Source organism: Protopterus annectens, chromosome 2.part0 (genome assembly GCF_019279795.1).
Source record: "Protopterus annectens isolate FY-2018-M chromosome 2.part0, PAN1.0, whole genome shotgun sequence".
NCBI lineage: Eukaryota > Metazoa > Chordata > Ceratodontiformes > Protopteridae > Protopterus > Protopterus annectens.
In genome coordinates this window covers 1259110941-1259136555 of record NC_056728.1, presented here as the reverse complement: position 1 = coordinate 1259136555, position 25615 = coordinate 1259110941, and positions in this window count along the sequence as shown.

The window sequence follows — 25615 nt, the reverse complement described above, 5'->3', positions numbered from 1 at the left end:
ATATACAGTTATTAACTAGAAATATATGGACTGAAAATCTTCCACACAGAGAAGTTTTTATGCATGTATATACATACATATATATATATATATATATATATATATATATATATATATATATATATATATTTACACACACACATACATACATGCACACACACACACACACACACACATACATACATGCACACACACACACACACACACACATATATATATATATATATATATATATATATATATATGTATATAAAACACATATTTATGTATGGCATCCTGCCTTCCTTTAAATTTATCTCAATCTAACATAAATGTGCAAATATCTTTATCTATATATGTATATACACACACACACACACACACACACACACACACACACACACACACACACACTGAGTTAGTGTATATATAAGAAAGGGATCTGAAGGTCAAGCCCCACATTGTTGGGTGTGATGGCAGAGCCACCAACAAAAATACACATTTGTCATTAAGAGAGTACAACTTCCATTTTATTCCTAGCAATCTTGATTTATTGATTGATTTATTGCATGCATGCATACTGATCACAAAAAGGAACACCTAGAAATTACCTCTAGTAGTATTTTACATCAGGGGAAGAAAAACTAACAGTGAGGTGTTGTCAGTGGCAACTTAGGGTACTAGACTCATGGTCTGCAGCCCTACCAAACGGAAAAGAGGAAATGTTTATAACACTCTTACTTTGCTTTTTTTCATAAAACATACAGTTGACATTCCTGCTTTGGGACTCATAAAGTATGTATGTTGTTTCACATTCCATAAATAAATTAAAAAGTTGGTTTACTTGGCCAAGCTGTTTTTTAAAACAGCCCTTCATTTATGCATAAGCCCACACAGAGAATAAGGAGAATATATTTTATCACAAGATGTTTTACCTTTTTAGCAGACTAGAAATGATGCTTTAGTGGAGGCTTTTTGGCTTGTTAGATGTAGCAGCAAGCAGAATTTCCCATTGGCTCAGGCTGTATCAGATGACTGATGGCTGAAGAAATCCAGAATACTTGGAGTCTTATGACTGGATTCAGAGAGTGTGAGCATGGGAGATGTGTTTTTTTATTTCATATATTTATTTTTAAATTAAATAATACTGCTGCTTGCCATGTGGTATGATCGCTTGCGTTGAGGATGTTATACTTGATCTTTTACTCAAAAATGTCAGCGCCATTGCCATTCAGCCTGCAGGGCAGTATGTATTTTTTTTTTTCACATTTCATATTGTGTGTGTGTCTGTGTGTGTGTGTGGGGGGAATTACAGTAGTTAGCACTGTATGTGTTACACAGCAACAAGATGAAATATATTACTGTAGAAATAATTTATTTATTCATGCACAGTCAGACATATGAGATAAATGCAGTAAAAAAATAACTGTGATTGGCGGGCATATGTGTATGCTTGTGACTTTATGTCTAACAGCAATGAGGTGAAATACATTGCCATGACCATTGTTTACTTATATAGTTATTTATTCGATTATTTGATTTATACATCTGAGCTATATGCAGTCAGTAATGTGGCTATAATTTGTGGGCATTTGTGTGCATTTGTAAATGTGGGAACATGCACTGGGGGGTTGGAATGGATTGCATTGTACGAGTTTGACAGCAACATGCTCAAATACTTACTGTGAACATTATTTATTTGTGGTTTATTCTTTTGATCACAATCAGATATCTGAGATGCGTGCAGTCAATAAAGTAGCTGCAATTGGAGGGCACATGAGTGTGTATGTCTGTGTGTCTGTGCATCTGTGCATGCACATGTTTGTGGGGGGACGTAATAGGCTTCATTCCATGCTTCTAACAAAAACAAATTGAAATGTATTACCATTAGCATTATTTATTTATTTCATCACATTCAGATATCTGATGAACACAGAGTCATTATATTTGCTTTAATTGGCAGCTACAGAGGCAGTCTCTGGATGAAAGTGACTGGCCATTGCTGTCATTTTACCACATTTAAACAGCCCTATTTTAGCTTTGTGTGTGTTTCTATGGTGAAACATGTCATAATATATTATTGTGACCATTATTATTTTATTTGATCATAGACACATATTTGAGGTTTACACAGTTAATAATGTGGCTGTAACTGGTGATACTGAAGCAGTCTCTTGTTGAGAGTGAGTAATATTTGTTGTTATTTGACCACAGCTAAACAGTGACTGGGCAGGGTTAGTGTTTGCTTTAGAGAAAATGCTTGAAATACATAACTGTGGCTATTATATTTTATTTGATTACACTTAGATGTCTGAGATGTACACTGTCAATAAAGTGGCTATAATACCCTTGTATGTATAAAATAAGCTGTCTTTCACAATGGAGCTCTGAAGAAAAAGACAACTGCAGGAAGACTAGCATGTGCAGTAGCATTTGAGTAGTTGTTACTCATATAAAATTGTGAATATTGTTAAAGTAGACCCTGTCAGAGTATAACTCTGTTCTATTCCAGTTACCTTCATCCACTCATTAGCTTTCATCAGCTCCCACCTTGCTTTGCCATCATCATACACCACTGCTTGATGCTTTCATAGTAGCCACACACCAGTTTGTGGTACTAGGTCACTTCATTGTGATGGTCTTGACCTTTAGGGAATAAACATTACAAAGGTCACAGAAGGCCCTTGAACTTCCAACCAAACAGGTGCTGTAGACTTCAGTGTTTTCTATCATAGTTCCTAACAGAGGCAGGGAGTAGGACAATGAAGTGTGCAACTCTACATTTCTGAGTATATTACTGGGAGGGTCACTACTTTGCAGTGTATCATTTTGATCTTGTTGTGTTGTGGTTTTGTGTGTGTTAACTGGAATAGAGTATTGCTCCACTTGATCCTTTTTCAAACTCAGCCTAGGAGCACTGTCTGATAAAGTGATTCATTCAGAGTCATACATGCACAAATGGAGGCTGCTGGACTCAAACTCTGGACCACAGGAACATCTAATTGACAATTCATAGCCTTAATCTTCTCTGCTAACTGCCAGAACTGTCATTAGGATTTATAAATGATCTCAGATTATCAGCTGCAGTACTAGATAAGGAGGGAAAATGGGATGAGGAACCATAGGAAGATACAAAGTACTGCACTTATTGCAGGTGTCATGTCTCTGTGTAAAACAAATCTGCAAACCAAATAATAAAAAAGCACTAGAGAAAGACTTAAAAGATTTTAGGAAGAAAAGGGTTTCACTGTAACATGGAGGGAAGGGTAAAATAAATAAAACACAGAAGGTTGAATATGTGTGCTGATCATCTAAGATGCTGCACACTGGACAGATGAAACTGAAGATTTCCTAGATCACCCCCCATGGCACAGAGGGATAAAATCTTTTTTGTGCCCCAGACAACTTATGTTCAGTTAGCTGCATGGGAGCTGAAGGGGCCACATGAGGATAATGGGAGGGAGTAACTAATGTTTTCTCACCGATCCTTAGGGGAGGGGACATTGCTTAGACTTGCTGCAGTAAAGCACTGTTACATGTCTGGTGACCTCCATGCTCCATAACTGATGTGCCACTTAGTGAAGAGGCTGCACATGCTTGGAAATGCACATGCACCTCCCGAAGGTAACAATTTCAGAGCTTGCAAGGCTGACATGGGGTGGTGGGAGTTAAAACACCCACCCCCAACAGCAGTATGATGCTGCACCTACATACCTGATCTTCTCACCATCCCCAGATGTGGGTTGGGGTGAGCCGGGAGGAGGCTAAGGTGGGTTCAGTAGACATGGTGAGTAACAGGAGCTGGTGGCAGCTGATGGCCACCTACAAGGAAGAAAAAAGTAAATGGATATTTCCTTGGTATACAAAGCTCCAAGTTCTTTCTTGCATGCGTCTTTAAAATGTGAAAAAAGGCAACATTTTCAATAGTGTTTGCAGAACACAGAAGTGAAAGTTTATAACATTTTTCGTTTTGCAGCGCCAACCGCTAATCCATTCTTAAACCAAGCTCTAGTTTTGTCCGTGTCTGCAATGAGACAGGTTGCAACAGTATAAAGAGCTGACTAATATCACAATAAAACCCAGCTCTAGTGTGACAGTGTGAAGCCCAAAATCCCCCAGTCTCACACAAGTTTAACTCCCCGACAATGGTATTTTTAATAAAATAGCTACTTGTGTTACATATTGCGTTACTTGGGTGTACTTCAGAAGACTGACAAATCAAAGGATTGAAACTTCAAAATACTAAACACATTTTTAATGCAGGGGTCAAGCCCCCTTGCACCTCTTATGTGGGGGGATGCACCCCCACACCCCCTGCTAACTATATATACCAACACCAAGATCACACAACAGTGGAGAATGGACAAGTTCCCTCATTCAGTATTTTGAATTTTCAGTCTTTTGGGATTTGGTCTTTTGGTTTGTCAGTCTTTTGAAGTAGACCCTACATTACTCACTATCCAGTCTGTGTTCTGTAGTTTAACATGTACTTTCATAGCCAAAAAGGCAAATATACACAGGAATTCCATGTATTTTGTATACCATAAATAGACCTTAATGGCAATTTATGGTCAGAATTGGAAACGGAATACAATTTTATTTGTTAACAATGTAAGGTAATGGAGCAGATCTGTCCCCTTTTGGGGTGACATGGGAGCGCTGCCTGTTAAGTGACTTGCACAGAATTCTAAAAATAAGCAAATGAAGTCTGAGGAAATCAAACTCTGAAGTACAAGAAACAAGTCATTAACACATATTAACGGCTCATGCTTCTTATCCTCTGGTATATCTGGTTTATGTGTTTTATCTGTCTTGACAGCTTAAGTAGTACTATTTTATCTGCATCATTCATAGTTGTTGTTGTTTGTCTTTCGGCTTTTCCCAGTTAGGGGTCGCCACAGCAGAACTCCGGTCTGCTAATGATTGGCAGTTGATTTTTACGTGCTGAGTTGCCAGCCTGAACGCACAACCTTCAACGAAGGTACACCCATTCACGCATGTCACCACGCAGAAAATGCTCTGAGAGTTGAACCGGTCAGTGTCTTACTGTGAGGCGACAACGCTACCGCAGCACCACCACCGCGGATATCATTCATAGTAGTTAGTGTTATTGTTGTCTTATTTTCTATCTCCCAAAAGTTTGAGGGGACCACTGTCCTGATACTTTTGTTTATTAGCTAGAGCTTCTTTGCCTCATTAAAATTCTCTCTTCTAACACAAGATGACACTTTATAGCAGTAGATTGGATGCTAACTTGTTTCCATTCACTTAGAATGCCAGTACTCTGAGTTTTATGTTTACTCTGTGAAATTCTGGGGAGAATAGCGCTTATTTTTTCTTTGACACTTTTTGATTACTGTTTTTCACTTTGTAAGCAAACTTTTACCGAGTATGTTTGTGACTGCTTCAAATTACTGCCAGCTTAGAATAACAATTTCTTATCTTCAGGAACCCCTCCTGCATTTGCTCATGCTGTCAGTCAGATGTGTCATGTTTCTTATAATGCATGCTCATGCTGCTCACTCCACTGTATTTGACAATTGACACTAACTGAATTGTCTTTACTCTGTACAATAGTATTTTATATGTTGTTTGGTTAGCAAAGATTTGTTTTATGTCCCAACAGGGATGAAAAGAAGGCAAAGCTACAAATATTTTGCCTGTGTGCACTTTCCATGAGTCAAAAGTCTGCAGTAAAATGATCAATATGGTACAGAAGACAGTCTGAAAATTCCTAAAGAAGATAAGAGATTTAATGTATACCTAACACAAAGTAGGTGAACAATACATAAAGGCACCACAAAAAGAGAAATAGTCAATTATGCTTTACTTACATGTAGAAGGGTAATAGATCATTTTATAGGGAGTGAAGATGAAAAATTGTCTTTAGAATGTAGTTGTTTCTCAACATAACAGTAAATATTACTTTATTTTCATTCATGAGAATTGAGCAGCAAGTGCGAAAGAATTTCCTGAACATGAAAATGCTCCTCTATACAATTAAGTAAAACTAAAAGATGCCAACAATGGTTATAGAATGACAAAGGCCTGCACTGATAAAGAAGTAAGCATCGCTCTTTTGTGTGTACAAGGAGGATTATTTTATGCGAACTTAGATGCGAAGGCAAAAGCGTGGTAGAGGTACTAGGGTGTAACAGAGATATGTGAATTTGTGAAGAGGGTGGTAGGGAAGGGGAAGAAATACTGATCAAACACTTCTCAGTTTTCACAAAAGAAGAGTGACAAGCACACAAGTCAAGCAGAAGAAATATTCTGCGTGGAAGCTGGGTGATAATAACGGAAGTTTATTTAGAGAAGGTCCTGGAAAAAAGCCTAAATGTGCAAGCTAATAAAAGCACAGGCAAATATGATTTACCCAGAACTGTGAAGGAAGTAATGATGAAACTAGTTATTCATCTGTTTTACATAATAGGTTCATAGGTAGCTACTAGGCTATCGGCCCAAGGGCCTAAGTAAGCCTAGCCAACAAGGTTCCCTGGCTTATGCCACCCAAGAAAGTTATTTTCCGGTGCCCCTGTCAAGCAGAGCCACAGAAGTGATCCCCAGGGTGTATTTCCTATTTCCCATCTACTCATCAAGATTTTTCTTGAAGAGTGCTAATGAGGAACTTTGCTTGACATAGATGGGTAGCTTGTTTCAGAGTATGGGAAGACTCTGGGACAGGAATATATCCCACCAGCATGTCCTGTTTATTGTGGTGACAAGGTTTAGGTCCCTATAGGTTCATAGGTAGGTGCAGCAACAGGGTAACCCCCATATTCTGGAGAAGGGTTATTGTGAGTTTCCATAGCAACACTGTTAGTAAGGAAGATGTGGTAAGCTGAGGATCTGTTGGCCTGAGCTCAGTACTAAAAATCTGATGACATACATTCAAGAAGCAATAACTGCTGAACAGTTAGAAGCCTGTAGAGTACAGGATCTAAGTTAACATGAAATCACAGAAAAAGTATCTCATTAAACAAATCATTTTTTTCCCTGTGTAATTAATGTATCAGAGGTGGGGCTGTAGGTATAGACTGCCTAGATACTTACAAACACAATATTCGGCACAGCATACTAAACTTTGTTGTGAAAACAATAGAATAATTCAACTGTTTTCAAAACAGTTTTGTACTTTGCTGCTGAACACTGTGTTTATAATTAAAAGGGCATTCATGTAGAACTGTGGGCAATGGAGTGGTTGATCTGATATATTTTGACTTTCATTTTAGCAAGAGATATGTCATAAAACCACACAAGAGGTTAAGACAGACTAAGGTAACCTTTGGGTGGGTCAGCTGACTGCAGAACAGAACACATAAAGGACATGGCTGTTGCTAGCAGGTTCCACAGAACTTAAATCTGTTTCCTGTTCAGTTTAGCACCTATATATGTGAGACTGCAGACAGAGTATAAGGAAAGTGTGGCTGGCATCTGTAAGAAGTCACTGTACAGCTGCACTATGAAGCATGGATAAGCTGTGCTTTGCAACACATCAGGAGTAATGATACAAGTAATAACTGGACAGAGAACGCTGCACAACCTTCACAGCTATTTTGTGATATTCTTCGTAAAGATCAGTTATGCATTATACGACTCTGCTCTTCAATTACTTATGATAGCAGAGTAATGTGAACTGTCAGAGTTGTGAAGTGGCATACCTGGTAGATATGATGTCATAATAATTATTACTGGCAAAAAAGTGAACTTCTCTGAGATAGTGCAGATCTTATGGTCCTCTGCAGAGCAGAGTCCTGCTGTGACGGATAGCGCATTCAGCAACAGACAGGTTCAAAGCACTGCAGAAACATTCACCTAATGTATATTGCTGATGCTGGGGAGACAGACATGCTGCTACTATTAAAAGCAATTACAGGGGTGATTAGGTGGTGTATAAGACAGGAGGATAGGAGGACTAATAACAAGGAGAAGGAAATTTACAAGGAAAGCACATATAAGCATGCAAGGTGGGAAGCAGGAAGGTAGGATAATATTTTTGGTGGGATAGGGCCTCCTTTTTTTATTTAAAGAAAGAAGGGTTGAGGGTATAGGATGCAACTACTGGAAATAAACAGGTATAGAATTCTAAGTAAGACAGTTTGCATGGGACAAACAGACAAACATGAAACAGTATAGACTAACAGGGATGGTTATGCACTCATGAGGATAGGGGTGAAATATAGGGGCAAACACATACAGAAGGTGGACAAATGGCTGTACCATGCACATGGCATCAGGCCTGAAACAATAGGAAAGGTGTGACACCAGCTGGGGAACAGGATAGATTACTGACTGCTGGAAGGATACCAGTCTGGTCCAGGAGGCAAACTGCTGAGAACCATCACTAGTTGATGGTCTTTATTGACAAATGCCATGGGTCTGGATTTCCTCTGGTAGCCTGATGGTTGATGCCATTCAGACATGTGAATCAATGAACAATTCAAGGAGCCTATCGCTATGGTGGAGTTGTTTTTTCCGATGCCTTTCCACCACAGCCTTAATCAAATGCTGTAGCTAGGCCACCTGCCTAACAGTGCAGTATTCCCTCCTTTCCAGCTCAGCAGTCTCATCACATCACATCTCTGAACTCAGCCTGAGCAACAACAGTGGGAGGCTCTGGTGTAGGTACTTTGGTATCAGCATCTGCTTCACTTGAGCCTGCATAGTGGAGGCATGAAGGGAAGGCTGGCATAAGTGTCACATGCTATGAGGTATAGATGATACACATCACACTGTAAATCACATGATGCACATTACACTGTAAATCACATGATACACATTACACTGTAAATCATATGATGCACATTACACTGTAAATCACATGATACACATTACACTGTAAATCATATGATGCACATAACACTGTAAATCATATATACAATACACTGTAAATCATATGATGCACACTACACTGCAAATCATATAATGCACAGTACACTGTAAATCATATGATGCACAGAACACTGTAAATCATATGATGCACATGCACTATAAATCACATGATGCACATTATACTGTAAATCATATGATACACACACTGTAAATCATATGATGCACATAACACTGTAAATCATATGATACACAGTATACTGTAAATCATATATACAATACACTGTAAATCATATGATGCACACTACACTGCAAATCATGTGCACATTACACTGTAAATCATATGATGCACAGAACACTGTAAATCATATGATGCACATGCACTGTAAATCATATGATGTACATTACACTGTAAATCATATGATGCACATTACACTGCAAATCATGTGATGCACATGCACTGTATATCATATGATGCACATTACACTGTAAATCATATGATGCACATTACACTTTAAATCATATGCCAATCATATTGATCATGTTATGCCATCAGTCTTTCTTGCCTTCTGTGGCGGCCCAGCCAGTTCAGCTCTCACTCCTCAAAGCAATATACCTCAGACATTACCAACAGTGGAAGCAGAGACAAAAGTTATTAACGTTAATCCTCAGAGGGTTTATAAAAACAGTATTTTTTTCAAGGAAGTCATAGCAGTTACATTTTTGTTATATGTACAGTATGGTGGCTGTGGTCTCTCCAGTGGCTAACAATGGTTAACAGATATTCATTTGTGTTTACCATATGGGCAGATATACCTTTGGCAGTGTTCCAGTCAGCCATTAGCCTAGCCATCAGCCTCCTTCCCTTCTGCCATTTTTTGCATTCAAAACCAGACGTGTTAGTCATGTATAGAGTTTGTATACTCTGATGTTATCATGCAACATATCTTTCCTCACCATTTTAAAATCCAGTCTATGTCACGAATTATTAGGGCTGCTAATATGTGCTTGTGCAGAACAGGTACATTCAACATATCTCTAAACATTCACACTCACTATAAATATGTATTTCTGTATTCCATATGTTCATACAATATTTCACACTTCCAGAAGGCGAAATATGAGATCATTTTGCAAGTCTTCAGGCAACATAGCCTATACAGGTTTGGTGGGGAGGGGGGCAGAACAGTAGCTATGGAGTCAAGTGTAGCCATGGGATGGTGCAGAACAGAACAATGGACAATGTTGTCAACACTTCACAGATAGGATTGCTTTGGCCAAGTGCAAGCCATGGTACATTGAGGTTGAGAAATCTGCCACAAGGGGTGGCCCTCCAGGTCCACATGACTCACTGAGATGGAAGATTTACTTGTGTCCTTATCTACAGAGGATGAAACACACATTAACCATTAAGGTGGTCCAGATTTCATCACTGTTTTCTACATTTTGCTGTAAGAAATGTCACAGGTGGGAGATATGATATAGAAATGTCAGTGGCAGGGAAAAGGTGTGATGCTGGTACTACAGCTGTATCCAATGAAACTGCCAACAGACATGGTCAGGAGTCATAATCTGGGGATACAACGAGACTACACTACCACACCATCTATTTCAAGTAAAGACACAGACAGAAATATTGAGGATACTATGACTGCAGAAGATGAGTGTTTGCATCTTAAGAGGCAGAGGGACCAATTGTGGCTAATACAGTAATTAATACTTCCCATGTGCCACAGAACACAAGTTAGCATGTAAGCTCTGCATTTGATCTGGGTATAACAGCAAAGGCTAATAATATAGACACACACAATGATGCCAGAGTTCTCATATGAGTTCAGAAATGCATGCTGCACTAAATATAAACCAGCTGATATACAGGAGTATCCTTCTACACTGTATTTGGTGAATGAGTTGCTGACATTTGTGAGAATGCTGATGTTCAGCACTGTGAGCTGTATGTGGACATAGTATTGGAATGTCCTAGAGCACTGGATCTGTTGAGCATTTGTGTGATGATATGGGCTAGTGCCAACATAGCCAGCTGGAGTTTTGTAAAGAATGATATGTTTTTGAATATAAAACTGATTTTTACAAGGTGCTTGTGTTACAAATGTATTAAAAGTGCATTGCATTTGAATATCAAACTGATTTGCACAAATACTTATGTTACAAATGTATTAGAACTGTATGATATTTGAATATCAAACTGATTTGCCAAATGCTTATGTTACAAATGTATTTGAACTGTATGTATATATTGTAACAAAAGACACTGGAAGAGTAGCAGTTAATCTCATATCCAGTTAATTTTAGAAAATCCTTGAAATTAAATTAGCTGTTAAGCCATAAACACTGCACACCACTGTGCTGAATGGAACTGGAGTCAGTAGGTCTGGGAGAGGTCATTGTTTAATAGCATCTGTAAAGAAGAGGAGGAGTACTGTAATTGTTTCATTGCTCCAGGGCACTGCCATAAACATTTAGATGTGTATTGTAGCCATCTATGCTAAATTCCTGTCTCAGCTTCAAAGGGGAATAGTGTGAGAACCTAGAGTCAGGTGACCAGATGAGGTCGTTCTGCAAGCCATCTTAGATATCATATTTTACTGGGAGTAATCTCTGAGTATGGAGTATTCTATTTTGTGGAACCTGACTAGAAAGACTGCTCATGTATTTCATTGTACCTTGCTCTATCAAGTATATTATTGGGAAATAGTAATTCTCCTAGATTCCGTCAGGAATATCGTAAAGCTTAGTTTACAGATTGTTTTTCTTTATTTGTATGAGTCTGCCAATCAATGTTATTTTCAATATTCACTGTAATTTGAACTCTCTGGTTTACTTTAAATATATACTCAGTATTTTCATGCTTTTCTATTACTTCTTATTAAATATATTTAGAACTTTTAGTGTGGCTAGTCCTTGTAGAAAATATTTAACCTTTGAGAGTGCTTATATTTATTTGGTGACACTGTGTGGGCCACTCCAGAAGGCTTAGCTGTCTTGGTCAGCTGTTACCATTTGTATTAATATTAATATTACACAGTATAATTGGACAATCTTTGTTAAGGGCCTCTGAGTAGCTGATTGTGGAGTGTCTTGTGGTGGTGATAACTACCTTATACTCTGGGCAGAATGGGACACAGCAGGTAAATCTGCACCAGCCTTTCCCATGTGTGTGTTTGTGTGTGAAAATCAAATCTCACAGTGTGTGTGTGTGTGTGTGTGTGTGTGTGTGTGTGTGTGTGTGTGTGTGTGTGCGTGCGTGCATGCGTGTGTGTGTGTAAGTGTGTGTGTGTGTGTGTGTGTGTGTGTGTGTGTGTGTGTGTGTGTGTGTGTATGTCAGCTACTTGGAGAAGGGACACCAAACACTGAGCTTACATAGAGGGTGTTGGAGGTCTTGGCTTGGAAACTTGGCTGAGGACCTAACCCTACAGATGTACCAGTAGGGAGACTTATTGGGGACCTGGAGGGAAACAGATAGAGTGATCCAGAACCTGGACTGACTGTGTTTCAGGAAATACTGAATGTATCTATTTGTATTCCAAGTGCACATCCCTCTCCAGTGACAGTGGTGAGGATTCAGACTCCTTGATCATTGGCCCAGTGTAGGGACACCACAATTTGTATGACATTTCTGAGGATGCTGATGTTCACCATTATGAGATTCATTTGGATAAGGTATAGGAATATCCTACTGCATTGGATCTGGTGAGTGCATTGCGTGACATTTATGACTATGCGGATCTGCACCATTGTGAGCTTCACATGGAAATGGTTCAGGAATATCCTACAGCACTGGATCTGCTGAGTGTGTTAAATGACATTTGTGAGATGCTGATGTGCATTCATTCTGAGCTCCATGTGGACATGGTACAGGAGCATCCTACTGCATTGGATCTTTAGAATGTGTTGGATGACATTTGTGAAGATGCCAATGTACACCATTGTGAGCTACACGTGAGCATGATACAGGAATGTCCTACTGCATTGGAACTGGTGATTGTGTTGCATGACATTTGTGAGGATGCTGATGTGCACCGTGGTGATCTCTATGTGGACATGGCACAGGAATATCATACTGCATTGGATCTAGTGAGTATGTTGCATGACATTTGTGAGGATGCTAATGTGCACCATTGTGACCTCCTTGTAGATATTTTACTGGAATCACATACTGCATTGATTCTGGTGAGTGTGTTGCATGACATTTGTGAGGACACTGATGTGCACCATTCTGAGTACCATGAGGACAAGGTGGAGGAATATCCTACTGCAGTGGATCTGGTGAATGTTTTATATGACATTTGTGAGGATGCTAAAGTGCACTGTTCAGACCTCCATATGGACATGGTACAGGAATAACCTACAGCACTGGATCTGGAAAGTGTGTTGCATGACATCTGTAAAGATTCTGATGTACAGCTTTGTGAGCGACATGGTACAGCACTATTCTAATGTATTGAATCTTGTGTGTGTGTGTGTGTGTGTGTGTGTGTGTGTGTGTGTGTGTGTGTGTGTGTGTGTGTGTGTGTGTGTGTGTGTGTGTGTGTGTGTGTGTTGCATGAGGTTTGTGAGGAGGTTGATGAGCACCATTGTGAGTTCCTTGTGGACATGGTAAAAGAATATCCTACAACGTTGGATCTGGTGAGTGTGTTGCATGCCATTTCTGAGGATGTTAATGTGCAGCACTGTGAGCTCCCTGTGGACATGGTACAGGAATATCCTACTGAATTAATTCTGGCGAGTGTGTTGCATAACATATGTGAGGATGTTAATGTGCACCATTATGACCTCTATGTGGACATGGTACAGGAATATCCAGCTGCATTGAGTCTGGTGAGTGTGTTGCATGACACTTCAGAGGATGCTAATGTGCCCCATTGTGAGCTCCCTTTGGACATGGTACAGGAATATCCTACTGATTTAGATCTGCTGAGTGTGTTGCATAACATTTGTGATGATGTTGATATGCCCATTTTGTGATTTATGTGGACAGTGTGCAGAAATATTTTACTGCATTACATCTGATGAGTGTGCTGAATGACATTTGTGATTATGAAGATTTGTACAGCTGTGAGCTCTCTGTGAACATGGTACAGGAATATACTCATTATGAGCATCATGTAGATCTGGAACAAAAATATCTAACTACATTGGGTCTGGTGAGTATATTGTATGACAGTTGTAAGGAAATTACATTGCGATATTCTGAGCTCCATGTGTGGATGGTACAGGAATAATCTAGTGCACTGAATCTGATGAGAGTGTTGCCTGACATCTCTGTGGATACCGATGTGCACCGCTGTGAGCTCTATGTGGACATGGTCATGGTACAGGAATATTGTTCTGCATTGGATTTGGAGTGTGTGTTTCATCACATTTGTGAGGATGCTGTTGAGCGCAATTCTGAGCTCTATATATACATGATACAATAATGTCCTACTGCATTCGATCTGATGAATGGGTTGCATAATATTTGTGAGGATGTTGAATAGCATTGTGACCTCCGTGTGGTCATGGTATAGCAATAGCCTGAGTGTGTTGCACGATACTTTTGAGGATGCTAAAATGCACCATTCTGAACACTATGTGGATAGGGTACTGGAATATTCTACTGCACTGGATCTGATGAGTGTGTTGGATGAAATTTGTGAGGATATTGATGTGCACCATTCTGAGTTGCTTTTGGACATGGTACAGGAATATCCTACTGCATTGGATGTGGTGAGTGTGTTGCATGACAATCGTGAGGATGCAGATGTGCACAATTGTGAGCTCGATGTGGACATGGTACAGGAATATCCTACTGCATTGGATCTTCTGAATGTGTTGCATGACATTTGTGTGGGTGCTAATGTGCACCATTGTGACCTCCATGTGGATATGGTAGAGGAATAACCCACTGTATTGGATGTGGTGAGTGAGTTCCATAACATTTGTGATGATGTTGATGTGCCCATTGTGATTTTTATGTGGCATAGTACAGGAATACCCTACTGCATTACATCCGTTGAGTGTGTTGTTTGACATTTGTGATTATGTAGATGTCCACCATGGTGAGCTCTCTCTGATTAGGGTACAGGAAAATACTTCTGCATTGCATCTGGTCAGTATGTTGCATGACAGTTGTGATTGTGCTGATGTACATCATTGTGAGCTCCATGAGGATATGGTACAGGAATATCATACTGCATTGGATCTGGAGAGTGTGTTGCATGACATTTGTGAGGATGCTGATCTGCCCCATTCTTAGTGTCGTCTGGATATTGTATAGGAATACAAAACAGTAACAAAAACTCCTCCTAAACATGGCTTTAAATTACTATATGTAGAAGTAACCTTATTAAAACCGAAGGTAAGCACTTTTGCAGAGTAACCTCTGCTTCACCAGACCATGACAGAACACAAAGTCTAGGTACTATTTAAAATAAAAACTCAACCAATCACAGGAAGTTGAGCAATTATGTGATGACATTAATAAAAAAACACCCAAGCAATAAAATCAGCCTACCATTTGTTAGAAACATAGCAATAAAACAATATTCCCATCATCAAATATAAAGATTTGTTAAACTTATTCCAAACACAGTTATAAATCATAGAAAACATCAAGCAGTCTCTATATGTTGCTTCAAACCTGACCATTAACATAGATAAATGCATTAAATGTAGAAGCAGAAAGAATATCAGGAACTTGCTTGAATGTGCAGGTGTATCAAAAAAACTAATAAATGTCATGCATAAGCTCTGCACACTCACTAAAAGCAACATCACAAATATTTAGACCTATTGAAACTAGATATGCAGTTGTATACATGCAGCAAAGAAAAAAAATAATATGCTAATGGTAAACTAAGATAGAAACAAAAGCTGCATACAAGTTCTTGTAGAACATAAAAAGAGAACACTACACATCAGTATGAACAAGAAACAAAACAGAAAAAAAGATAATTTTTTGTATCAAGACCTATCAGAGTCATAATGTTTTTTTCTTTAAAACAGGTTTAAGGGAGGTTGCATGATATTTGTGATGATGCCGAATAGGATTGTGAGCTCCCTGTGGACTTGGCATAGTAATAGCCTATTGCATTGGATCTTCTGAGAGTGTTACATGAAACTTTTGAGGATGCTAAAATGCACCACTCTGAACTTCATGTGGACAAGGTACTGGAATATTCTACTGCATTGGATCTGGTGAGCGTGTTGGATGAAATTTGTGAGGATGTTGATATGCACCATCCTGAGTTCCTTTTGGATATGGTGCAGGAATATCCTACTGCACTGGATGTGGTGAGTGTGTTGCATGACAATTGTGAGGACACAGATGTGCACCACTGTGAGCTCAATGTGGATATGGTACATGAACAACTTACTGCACTGGATGTGGTGAGTGTGTTGCATGACAATTGTGAGGATGCAGATATGCACATTTGTGAGCTTGATGTGGATATGGTACAGAAATATCCTACTGTATTGGATTTTGTGAGCCTGTTTCATATAATTTATGGGGATATAGATGTGCACCACTGTAATCTCCATGTGGATATAGTACAGGAATATCCTACTGTTTTGAATGTTGTGAGTCTATCTATTTCATAACATTTGTGAGAATATCGAATGCACCATTCTGAGCTCCATGTAGATCTGGTACAGGAATATCTAACTGTACTGGATCTGATGAGTACATTGTATGACATTTGTAAGGAAATTAAAATGCAATATTTTGAACTCCGTGTGTGGATGGTACAGGAATAATCTACTGCACTGAAGCTGATGAGAGTGTTGCCTGGCATTTGTGAGGATACTGATGTGCACCACTGTGAGCTTTATGTAGACATGGTACATGAATTTCATTCTGCATTGGATCTGGAGAATGTGCTCCATCACATTTGTGAGGATGCTGTTGAGCACAATTCTGAGCTCCATATATACATGGTACATTAATGTCTTACTGTATTGGATCTGGTGAATGGGTTGTATGATATTTGTGAGGATGCTGAATACAATTGTGACCTGGTTGTGGACATGGTACAGCAATAGGCTACTGCATTGGATATGCTGAGTGTGTTGTATGATACTTTTGAGGATGCTAAAATGTGCCATTCTGAACTCCACGTGAACAAGGTACTAGAATATTCTACTGGACTGGATCTGGTGAGTGGGTTGGATGAAATTTGTGAGGATATTGATGTATACCATTCTGAGTTCCTTTTGAACATGGTGCAGGAATACCTTACTGCACTGGATCTGGAGAGTGTGTTGCATGACAGTTGTGAGGACACAGATGTGCACCATTGTGAGCTCAATGTAGATATGGTACATGGACAACTTACTGCACTGGATGTGGTGAGTGTTTTGCATGAGAATTGTGAGGATGCAGATGTGCACAATTGTGAGTTTGATGTGGACATGGTAAAGGAATATCCTACTGCACTGAGTTTTCTGAGTGTTGCTGCATGACATGTGTGAGGTTGGTAATGTGCAGCACTGTGACCTGCATGTGGATATGGTAGAAGATATCTCACTATATTGGATGTGGTAAGTGAGTTGTATAACATTTGTGATGATGTTGATGTGCCCATTGTGATTTCTACATGGACATGGTATAGGAAAACCCTATATTACATCCATTGAGTGTGTTGTCTGACATCTGTGATGATGAAGATGTCCAGCATGGTGAGCTCTCTCTAGATAGGGTACAGGAATATACTTCTGCACTGGATATGATGAGTGTAGGGCAGCCACAGTGGTGCAGCAATTAGCATTGTCACCTCACAGCAAGAGGTTCCCTGGTTCGATCCTTGGCTGGGGTGCTTTCTGTGCGGAGTCTGCATGTCCTCCCTGTGGTTGCATGGGTTTCGTCTGGGTGCTCCGGTTTCTTCCCACATCCCAAAGACATGCTGTAGGTGGATTTGACACTCTAAATTGGCCCTAGGTGTGAGTGCATGTGTGTGTGTGTGTGCCTTCTGTGGAAGGCTGGGCATCGGGCTGACAACTCAACATCGTAAAACTCCACTGCCAATCATGAGTGGACAGGTGATCCGCTGTGGTGACCCCTAACCAGGAAAAGCCGAAAGAAGAAGAAGAAAAAGAAGATTGGATATGATGATTGTGTTGCATGACATTTGTGAGGATGCTGATGTGCACCATTGTGACAACTATTTGGACATGGTAGAGGAATATCCTCCTGCATTGATTCTGTGATTGTGTTGAATGACATTTGTGAGGATGTTGATGTGCACCATTATCAGCACCATCTGGACATGGTATAGGAATATCCTACTGGATTGGATCTGGTGAGTGTGTTGCATGACATTTCAGAGTATAATAATGAGCACCATTCTGATCTGACTGCACTGAATCTGGTGCATGTGTTGTATGAAATTTGTGAGGACTCTAAAGTGCATTATTCTGACCTCCATATGGACAAGGTAGAGGAATATTCTGCTGCATTTGATCTGGTGAGTGTGTTGCATGATATTTGTGAGGATGTTGATGTGCACCATTGTGACTTCTATGTAGACATGGTGTAGGCATGTCCTGCATTGGATCTGGTGGGTGCATTGCATTACATTTGTGAGGATGCTTATGTGCACCATTCTGAGCTCCATGTGGACAACATGGTACAGGAATATCATACTGCATTGGATCTGGAGTGTGTGTTACATGATATTTGTGAGGATGATGATGTGCATTATTGTGATCAATATGTGCATATTGTACAGACATATCCTACCGAACTGGATGTGGTGAGTGTGTTGCATGACATTTATGAGGATGCTGATGTGCACCGCTCTGCGCTCCATGTGGACATGGTATAAGAATATCCTTCTGCATTGGATGTGGTGAGTGTGTTGAATGATATTTGTGAGGATGTTGATGTGCACCATTGTGACCTCTATGTGGACATGGTATAGGCATGTCCTGCATTGGATCTGGTGGGTGCATTACATTACATTTGTGAGGATGCTAATGTGCACCACTCTGTGCTCCATGTGGACATGGTATAAGAATATCCTTCTGCATTGGATGTGGTGAGTGTGCTGCATGATATTTATGAGGATGTTGTTGTGCACCATTTTGAACTACATGTGGACATGGTATGCAAATATTCTGTTTTGTTGATGCAACCTTAAAGCTCATTATAAATAGTTGTTGGATTTTTGATTTTAAGACTTTTACTGCTTTTTCAGTTTCTCTCTTTCTAAAAGAAGCCACATGTAGACATATGCACGTACAGAAAAATCATGCACGTTTAAGATATTATAGTTGACAAACTATTTCTCTGTTCTTTGATCTCAATGACTTTTTTGTTATTCATATTGCTGTCTTTAAGTATCTTGGAGTATGGTTATATTTGCCCATGCAGAATGAATAAGTTTCTATTTGTTGAGCCTCCAAACATTAGACACTTGAAAAATAGCCTACTAGGCAAATAATATTTCTATTGGGTCTCATAGACTACTATCACATAGTGCAATTCTAATTAATGCTTGAAGTGGCCATGCACAAGATGTGAACAGACCTAATAAAATGCTAAATGCATGCTTAATTAGCTGTGTGACACCTTGTACAGCATTATCTGTGAATATTATCACTGCACATATCCACAACACTCTTCAAGAAATCTCAGCATTCTTCCTGCTGAATCTGTAACAGTTACTCAGGAAAATCTTTTATCTAAACTTTGCATTGTGTTATTCTTCCTAGGCTGCTAATCTTTGTATGATAACTTAAATTATTCACAAATCTGCTTAAGCAGAATGTATTGATTTATTCCACACTCTAGCCATAGGAAGCATTAGAGTATTCCCTTGGCTAGGTCCTTATGGCTTCCTGTTTTGGAAAGGAATATATTCTTATATGGCTCTGTATTCCAGAGCTTGATCTTTACCAAGAATTGCCAACTTCCAACTAACAAAATGCCCATCAGCCCTCTTGCCAGTGTCTCTGATCCCCAGAGTGTTGCAGCCATCATTTTTCTCTGGCCAACGTTTCTATTCATATCAAAGGGAAAAAAGAAAATCAGGTCCTATTGTCTGTAATTCCCTTCCCAATCATTTAAAAAACCCTCGAGACCTTAAACTTTATGCCTGCCTAAATGACCAAGCTATTTACTGACTTACCCTTCTACTTCATTCTTTATACCCAGCTGCTCAAAATATGTGATTTCCATTATTTAGTTTCCTTTTTTTACCTCTTCGCTCTTTTTCTGCTCTCTAATTTGCATCTTTAATCTTTTGTTCCACCCTACTGTCACCGCTTTGATTTCTGACGCTTCCTCCTTCTCCCTTTTACTTGCTGCTTGCTCTTCATTTTTGGCTGTATAACTATACTCCAGGAAGCTGTGGGCCACTCATATTTCATAAGAATGGTGTTTATACTAAGGAAGACCTCAACAAAGATGAAGCCTTCATAACCAACAATATCTTCAGAAACAAATGGAACAATGAAGAAAAAATGCTTGTGGACAAATGGAATATTTAGTAAACGAAATGAACTTCAGTCATGTACTGGGCCCTACAGAACAAAACGGTACTGGCTATTGTTAGCAGGTAAAATGAACTGAGCTCATTTCTTCATATTTCTTTAATCTTTTAAGTGAAATTCCAACTTCCTTTCTTTTCATTTTTTGTTACTGTAAGAACTGACCTGAAAACAAAGTTCTGCCAATACACCTAACATCCAACTGAAAGGGAAATAAATGTTATCTTCAATTTTTAGTCTATTGCAAGAATCTGCCATTCTCCCTCATTTCACGTATTTGTCCTCACTCTAATATACATGCTTCTAGACTCGACAATTACCCTGAAAACTCCTGTACCTCTCAGTAATCTCATTATATTCATCAGCCCCTCTTTTTTACTACATTGACTGAAGGCTCAGTTGGGTAGGGTCAGTAAGTTAAGTATTGATGACCAGAAATGTAATCAGCAACTAGAAGAGATAGTTGATGAATTTATAGATAGTGGTTATAATCAAACAGAACTTCTTAGAATTTGTGATGGGGTAAAAATGGACAGAGAAACATCTCTGAAACCCAGATTTTCTAAGGGGGCAGAAGAAGTGGTACAAAAGGGAGTTTAATGTAATAAAATTAAGTATGTAACTTTTAATTTAAGGACAGGTGATCTTAAAATAAGTATACAAAAGAATTGGATTATTTTGTTGGCTCTACCTGAGCTGCAGACAATTCTGAATGAAAAGCCTTGTTTTTCTTATAGGAACACTAGAAACTTAAAAAGAAGGCTATGTTATAAAGATTTTAAAATATATGCCAAGCAAAGTACAGTTGTGTACACTTACCATAAATGTAGATGTTCGAGTGTATTCACTGTTGCAGTCATCACACTTGGGTTATCTGCCTGTAGGTAGCCCTCAGTTGGCCTGAATACCAGAGACTTAGTATTTCTGCATTGGATGCTGTCACTCCAGGGCTGATGTCAGGGGTATAAAAACAGGCAGCCGACTCCATTACATCAAGTTTTCTTGCCCCAAATGTCAGGAGCCCCCCAAATAGGGAGCTACTTTATGGTGGGGAAAATACCACCAGTAAAAAGCAAATGCCAATACCAATACCCCAGAATGGGTTAGTAATAGCCATAGATAGGAGAGAGAGAGAGAGAGAGAGAGAAAACCAGGGGGCTAGAGGGAGGGAAACCAGGACTGCAACAGTGAATATACTCGAACATCTACATTTATGGTAAGTGTACACAACTGTACTATGTTCTTTGTGTTTCACTGTTGCAGTCATCACACTTGGGTGGATTACCAAAGCTGAAGAAGGGTGGAGGCAGTCAAGAAGTGTTAGGGCTGGCTAGTATGCCTTGTAAGACTGCTGTAGCAAATCCTGGCCTGGATTTGGAAAAGATAGGCAGGTGGTAATGCTTGGTGAAGGTGTGTACAGAACTCCAGGTAGCAACCTTCAGGATGTCCCTGCTAGGGACTCCCCTGAGAAATGCTGTAGAGGTAGATGTTGCCCTAGTGGAATGTGTTCTGACCCCCTGAGGGGTTGGTTTTCCAGGGTGCTTGTAGCAGAAATGGATGCAGTGTGCTATCCATTTGGGAATGGTTTGCTTTGAAATGGCCTTGCCCTCTGCCCCTGTTGCAAAGCTGACTAGTAGCTGGTCAGACTTTCTGAAGGGCTTAGTCCTATCAAGGTAGAATCTGAGCTGTCTGTGCATGTCTAAGGAGTGCAGGATCCTTTCCCCTTTATTTTGAGGATTAGGGAAGAAGGTTGGCAAATGGATGGATTGATTGAGAGCCAAATTGGACACCACTTTAGGCATAAAGGAAGGGTTAGTCCTGAAGGAAACCCTGCCAACATGGAAAATAATGAAGGGTTCCAGGCTAGAAGCAAGGCTGTTTTCCAAGAGAGGGATTTTAACTCTGCTGATGCAGCAGGTTCAAAGGGGGAAGTGTGAGCTTTTCCAGTACAAAGTTAAGGTTCCAAGCAGGGGTGGGAGCTCTCCTTGGTGGCGTTACATTGTTTGCCCCTCTCAGGAACTTTTGATAAGAAGGTGTGAGAAGAGAGGTGGCTCAGTATTGTAATGAGCAGAAATGGCTGAGGCATGTATCTTAATGGAGGAGAAGGACAGGCCTTTGTGGAGTAGATCTGCTAAGTAATCCAGGATAAGAGGCAGAGAGGGCAGAGTTGTGTCCTCTCCTTTAGACTGAATCCAGTGAGCAGAACCTTTTCCACTTATCAGCATAGGATTTTCTTGTACTGGGTCTTCTGGCTTCAAGAATGAAGTCCAGCACCTGTTTGCTTAAGGTCGCTGGGGGAGAATTCAAGAAATAAGCCAGGCTGCAAGATTTAGGGTTTGCAGTTATGGATGCAGAACCTGTCCCTCCTGCTGAGAGAGGAGGGTTGGATTATGGTGTAGGTGTCAGGGTGGCACCAATGTCAGGCTGCACAGGAGTGGGTACCAGTGCTGGTGTGGCCAGTCTGGGGCAGTCAGAATTGCCCTTGGTCTGTTCTGTTTTATCTTGAGTAATACTCTTGAAAGGAGGGGCAGAGGAGGAAAGGCATAGATTGAGAGATTTACCCACTGAAAAGATAGGGCATCCACTTTCCAGGACCTGTTGTGAGGATTCCTGGTGCAAAATTTGCTGAGCTGGTGGTTGTAGGGTAGGAAAAGAGATCCACCTCTGGGGTCCCCCATTTCTAGATCAGAAGGTTGAAGGCACTGTGCTCCAATTGCCACTTGTGTGGGTCTAGGAGGTTTCTGCTTAAGTGATCTGCCAGTAAGTTTTGTTTGTCTGGCAGGAATTGAGCTTGCAGATGGACTTGAATGTCCAAGGCTGTGTTCCACAGGGCCATGGCTAGCCTGTAGAGTGGGTTGGAATGGGTTCCCCCCTGCTTGTTGATGTACCACATAACTGTGGTGTTGTCTGCTTTTATTAGCAGTTGTCCTGGAAAGATTAGGGATCTGAAAGCTGTCAGGGCATTCTGTGCAGCTAGCATCTATTTTTGGTTGATGTGCAGATTAATTTGATTTGGGCTCTAGTGGCCCTAAATACATATTCCATCCATGTGTGCCCCCAGACAATCCCTTGTTGTAGTTGCATGCTTCTGTCCACCAGAGGAACTCTGTCCTTAGACAGGGTATGATAGAAATGATTGTTTCCAGGTCCTGAGGATGTTGGCACCAAAGACTTTTTAAGTACCATTGGAGTTTCCTCATATGCAGTCTTGCATATGGAATCAGCAGTATACATGAGGCCATGAACCCTAGGGCTTGCAGTATTTTTCTTGCAGATAGCTGGGTTCTGGTGGCCATTTGTTTGAAGTAGTCTGTCAGATCGACTTGTTTTACTGAGGTGAGGAATACCATCTGGGAAGCTGTGTCCAAGCTTGCTCCCAGGCATACAGTCTTTTGACTGGGTACCAGTTTTGATTTCTTTTCATTGATGGTGTACCCCAAGGAAGTGAGAAGGTTTTTCACAAATGTCAGGTGCTGCAGCAGCAATTCCTGACTGTCCACCTGAATCAGGCAGTCGTCCAAGTATGGGTACATTTGGATATTTCTCTGCCTGCAGTATGCAATGGCTGGAGCCAGGCATTTTGTGAATACTCTGGGCACAGTAGATAAGCCAAAGGGAAGTGCAGAGAACTGATAATGCATAGACCCTGCCCTGAAATGTAGATACTTCCTGCATGATTCCCCTACGGGAATATGCAGATAGGCTTCTTTTAAGTCTAAGGTGACTAACCAGGCATCCTTGGTTAGCATAGGAAGAAGCTGTTGCAGGGTAAGCATTTTGAATTTTGGTACCACCAGGAAGGTGTTGAGACTAGAAAGATGCAGCATTGGGCACCAAGAGCCATCTTTCCTGGGTACCAGGAAGAGTCTGTAGTAGAATCCTTGACCCCTCTGTTCTACTGGAACTGGCTGAATAGCTCTGATATTGTGCAGGGAAAGTACTTGGTTTTGAGCCTCTGCCCACTGGTTTGGAGGAAGGTCTGGAAACCCGCTTGGGTTGGCAGTGAATGGAAATAAAATTTGTACCTGTGGGATACAATGTTGAGGACCCACTGGTCCTGAGTGATGGACATCCAGTTTTTTGCATAAAGGGCAAGGTTTCCTCCTAAGGGCACAAGCAATTGGGCAGGGCTGGGGAGTGGAGTAAATAAGTCATTGTGAGCTTTTTTCATAAGGAGGTGGCTTACCACTCCCTGCTTTAGGAGTGGGGGCACTCCATTGCTTAGATCTCTGTATACTCTGAGACTGAATTCTGGGTGGTCTGTTTCCCCTGGGTGTGGTTTGAGAAGGCCTGGAGGGGACTGGAAAGGACCAGTGTTTGGAAGGGCAATGGCTACTGAATCTAGGGGGTTGCACTTGTAAGAATTCTTTAACAGTCAGCATAGACTTAGCTTTTTCTTCCATCTTTTTAAGAACCTCTTCTGCTTTGGTGCCAAACAAGCAGTCCTTATTCAAAGGAGCATCTAGTTACTTTGATTTGACATGGTCTGGCAAGGTCTGCTCCTTCAGCCAAGCATGCCTTCTCAGTGCAGAGCTAGTGACAGCTGCCCGGCAAGATGCTTCTAGGGCATTAAAACCACACTGCAAAGTATGCTTGCTGACTTGGCTTGCAGAGTGCATAAGATCCTGCAATTCTTTATTTTCTGCACAATCTGAAAAGGTTGCCACTTTTTGTTTAATAAGTTTCATAATATGTTGCTAGTACTTCAGCATGTGAAACTGACAATTCAATGCCGTAATCGCAAGAGTTGCAGAGGTATATACCTTCTTAACCCATCTGTCCAAAGTTCTGGAATCCCTGTCTGAAGGGGTGGGATTCTTGGCTGTAGTAGCCTTGATACCTTTAAGCCCCTGGGAAATGATCTCTGGGTCAGCAGTAGGATTCTTGAAAATAAATTTGTGAGTGTCAGGTACTCTGTAGTACCTGTCTGGTTTCCTAGGGGCAGGAGGTAAAGTGTCAAGAGTAAGACTGGATTCCATAAAAACATCATCCACCACATCCAGGACAGGGGGTATTGCTAAGTGCCTGTGTTGAGGCAGCTCTAGAAATTCTCTGAGTCTCTTTTTGGACTGAGCATAGTCTTGGCATTCCCAGTGGAAATGCTCTCGTAAAGTATGCAAGGTTTCACCAAAATAAAAAATCCTCTGGAAGGGAGGCAGAGGGAATGGATTCCCCTGCATCTGAATCCTCATAAGCAGATAAGGGCATGTCTTCATAATCAGAAATTTCAGAGCCATCGGACTCCTGGTCTGTAGAAGCTGAAGGGGAATGGACTCTTTGTCCCTTAGCAGGGGAAGGCTGACTTCCCTAAATCAGC